The 4,346-nt window shown below is 43.6% G+C and overlaps 1 pseudogene; it reads right to left on the minus strand.

Moving 5' to 3' along the window:
- Window positions 1–1,613: 1,613 nt before the first annotated feature.
- LOC116832829 (carbohydrate sulfotransferase 9-like) lies at window positions 1,614–3,991 on the minus strand (annotated as a pseudogene).
- Between the last annotated feature and the right edge of the window lie 355 nt (window positions 3,992–4,346).

The raw sequence follows: 4,346 nt of genomic DNA on the forward strand, positions 1-4,346 counted from the left end.
GGTCCAATGACAACACCATCATCACCATGAGCTCCATGGGCTTGCTGGAGAGGTCCCTGAAGGCTGCCATCCACTCGCTGTATGTGGAAACCCTGAAGCATAAACCGGACCAGGGTTTGAGTTGACCACCACCTGGGACACCAGCAACCACTTCCACGCTGGGGGCGGCTTCACCCACTTCACTATCTGGCTGTTCATCCACCGTGCCCAGCTCAACTGCGTCCTGCTCAACGGAGCTGTCCACCACGGGAACCGAGACAAGTGTTGCAGGAGATGTGGCTACTCCAACGAGACCCTGTCCCACATCCTGTGCAGCTGCAAACCCCACTCCAGAGCCTGGCAGCTGCACCACAATGCCATCCAGAACCCCCTGGTGAAAGCCATCGCACCACACCTGGGGGAGATCTCTGTGAACTGCACCATCCCCAGTACCGACAGCCAGCTATGACCTGACGTCATCGTCACTGACGAGGCCCAGAAAAAGATCATCCTCATCGATGTCACGGTCTCCTTTGAGAACAGGACCCCGGAATTTCATGAAGCCTGAGATCGTAAGCTGGAAAAGTACGCCCCTCTGGCCAACACCTTGAGAGCAAAGGGCTACAAGGTGTAGATGGACCCCCTGATCGTCAGAGCCCTGGGCACCTGGGACCCCTGCAACAAGCAAGTGCTGCGGACCTGCAGGATCGGTCGACACTACACATGGCTCATGTGGGACATCTACATCAAGCACATCACTGGCCACCGACAGTACCAGGGAGTGTGAGCCAGAGTGACATTGTTCTTCAACTATGAGAAAGGGACCAAGGCACTTTCTCCATTGGATCATATGAACTGGAACCATAAACTCCCTGAACATTAAATCTCACCAAATGAGGGTCAATCCATCTTCATCATCATATCCACTCATTATACTCCACACCCAAACATAGCCACTTAATGAACTTCATACCCTCATATCTCAATGTCTGTACTTTGAACCATCAACCTTTTACCCCCAATCAGGGATATTACAGATTATGTATTCCTTATGCCACCCAATCTTAAACCAACTTTGCACCATCGATAATCTGTATGTTATTCCCTGATAGCCAGAAACTTCTATGCTTAAACTCTGTACCATTCACTTTTTTTTAACATCATCTTAATACAATTTTTAAATTATTCTGTTTGGTGCACTGCACCTTTACTTGTAAGAAGTCTGCCTGCCTACCTGCCTGCTAGAGGTTGGAGGTTCATACATGGTTAGGGACACACACACACTGCTTTGTATTTTTTTAATAACTGAAAATCAAAATAATCTAGACTCAAAGTGGACACTCTGGAACATCTGTGTATGGAAGGGCCTTATTCCCCATTCTTTACCCAAATCATGCCAACGGACTCTGTGCATTGCAGATACATTCAAGGCAATCAGATCAGCAGATCAGCAGAAGGAAAATAGCATACAGCTGGAATGTTTCTTACATTGATTCAATAGAGGAGTGCATACAACAAATAGCTCCATGAGCTACAAAACAATAACAGTGCTTGATTGCTACGATCAACCACCTGTAAATCATCTTTGTAGACAACTTCATGCTATGTTCTATGAATAAAAATGTCCCTCCTGTTCATACTGTATCAGTCTCATAATGATTCATTTTCAAATCATAAGGATAGTTGAACAAGACAAAATCCATCTGGTACAACTTCTTGATCTTTTCAATTTGCTCTTGAGATCAGCTTTCTGAGATATTCCAGGGTGATATCACCACTAGTACGTTTCTCTGAGCTATGTGTCTTAAAGTTAGGGTAGTGCAGGTCCTCTGGGGCTCCAATGTTTCTAAGAACATGATCGGAATCTTGTTCCAAGGTTTCAAACTTCCCCTGGATGTCATAGTGAATGTTGCAAGGATCACAGAGTAGAAACATTGGTTTCCAATGATTATCCAAATGTTCTTGTTTTTTTGTCAGAATAAAGTTAACAAACTCCTGGAAAGTCACCTTTTCAGCTGAATTTTTGTTCTTCCTGAACATGGCCTTGATCTCATTTGCCACAGTGATACTATAGTATGGCTCAGAGTGCAGAAGTTTGTCTCTGTAAGCTGAAACCAACCGTTCCAGGGGATCTTGGGTGAACATCACTTTGGTGTAACTGGTCAGCAATTTGTCCTAGTAGTCAGAAAGGTAAGAACTCAGCCTCTTTAACAGTGGGGTATGGTGGATGAGGTCCTGTTGGACTTAGTTAGCCTTTCTGCTCAGGTTCATTGTGAGGAGAAGGATGATTTTCTTCCAACTGGAGCAGCCCACCTTGGGCACCTCACAGTAGATGAACTTGTGGTTATGTTCCACAAAGATCTGTTTTGCAACATTATGTTTCAGTTTGCTTTGTGAATGAAAAGGTTGTTCATCAGGCAGGTGGAGTTCAGTATGTCTATGCGATAGACTTGACTCATCAGCCAATCTTCCTTAGGAACTGGAAAAGAAGATGTGTGCAAGAAAGGAAGATACACCATCAGTGTAAAGTCATTTTGCTGAATTCTCTTTCCATTCCAGAAATGAATGAACTCAAATTAACTCCTTGAGGAACTGAAATAGCAGCTCAGGATTAACATGAATTTCTAGTTCACTGTCAATTGTCTACACTGTTACAGGCATGCAACACTGTCATAAACAGATAGCTAAGGGTTAATGTTTCTTTTACCTGTAAAGGGTTAACAAAGGGAACCAAACACCTGACCAGAGGACCAATCAGGGAACCGGATTTTTCAAAGTGAGGGAGGGAACTTCTGGGTGTGTTGGGCTTTGTTCTCTCTGTTTTGTTTTCTCTCGGCTATGACGGAAGATCTTTTTTTTCCTACCTCCAAGCTTTTTCTACCTTTCTGTTCCAAGTTGTGAGTACAGAAGGAAAAGCAATAGGGTTATATTGTATTTTGTATTTACATGGTGTAACTTGCTGGAATGTTTCAAATTGGATATCTTTTTGAATCAGACTGTTTATTCATATTTTCTTATAAGCAATAGCCCTGTAATTGTCATCTTGATGCGAGTTTATATTCTGATTTCTTTCTTTTTTTTTATATAAAGTTTTCTTTTAAGACTTGTTTGAGTTTTCTCTCTGGTAGGTTAAGGAACAAGGGGAGGGATTCTCTTTGTGTTAGATCTATGGAGGGTAGCTCGGCAGCACCAGGGAGTTGGTGGGAGGGGAAAGAGAGATAGGATCATCTCTGTTTCCTTGTATTTGGCTCTTTGTGGAATAAGGAGACCTGCTTCTTGGTTATTTGATGTAAAGAGATTGCATCAGTCACTCTCAGTTAGCCCAGAGAGGAAAGTCTGGGTGGGAGAGGGAGGGGGAAGGGAAGTGGAGTATTTCCCTTACCGGTAAGACTCAGAGCTTCTGGGTCTTGGGGGGTCCCCCAGGGAAAGGTTTGGGGGAGACCCGGGAGAGTTTATCAGGAGCTCAGAATCCTGATTGGTGGCAGCGAGATAAGATCCAAGCTGGTAATTAAGCTTGGGGGAGTTTCATGTTAAGCGCCCAGATTTTGGACGCTAAGGTCCAGATTTGGGAAGAAGAGGCTTATTACAAACACAAGCTACCATGATTATTAAAAGGCTTGTTAGAAGGAGAACCTGGGAAATGAATGGCAGGAGCAATATTCTTAGGGAGAATCCTGCCATGCATCTTCGAACACTTAACTTCAGTGGCAAATGTGGCTCTTTGTGGGTTTCTCTTCCCTACACATGTCAGGATAACAAAGAATCTGACAGGCCAGGACCCTCAGATATTTTATTTGTATTATTTGTACATGCACCTTCATTGTGCTACATATTTTATATGCTCCAAAAAGATGGTCACAGTTCCAAGAAACAAAAAATCCTTCTATCTATATATTCTTTACTTGCTCATCATTTTTGTTTGCCTTCTGTAGAATACTCCAGAAAGAAGACTTCCAAAAATGAAAATTAGGACAAGGAAAATGAACACCTTCCGGAGCACTTTGTCCACCATGTTTTCCCAGGAAGGAGAAGGATGTGGCCTTTGTGTAAGGAATCTGTCTTCCTAGCTACAAGAAAATGAGAGACAGTTTATTGTATGAATTTTGCTACAAAAATATCACATGCTACACAGGATATAAGAGATCAGAGTCAGTGAGATGCAGGAATGTGCTGTAGAGGGAACATGAGAATGCCCCTACTGGGTCAAACCAAAGGTCCATGTAGCCAGTACCCTGTCTTCTAACAGTGGCCAGTGCCAGGTGCCCCAGAGGGAATGAAGTGAACAGGTAATCATCAAGTGATCCATCCCCCATCACTCATTCCTAGTTTCTGGCAAACAGAGGCTAAGAACACCTGCCTCATAACCA

The sequence above is a fragment of the Chelonoidis abingdonii genome, chromosome 4 (genome assembly GCF_003597395.2).
Source record: "Chelonoidis abingdonii isolate Lonesome George chromosome 4, CheloAbing_2.0, whole genome shotgun sequence".
NCBI lineage: Eukaryota > Metazoa > Chordata > Testudines > Testudinidae > Chelonoidis > Chelonoidis abingdonii.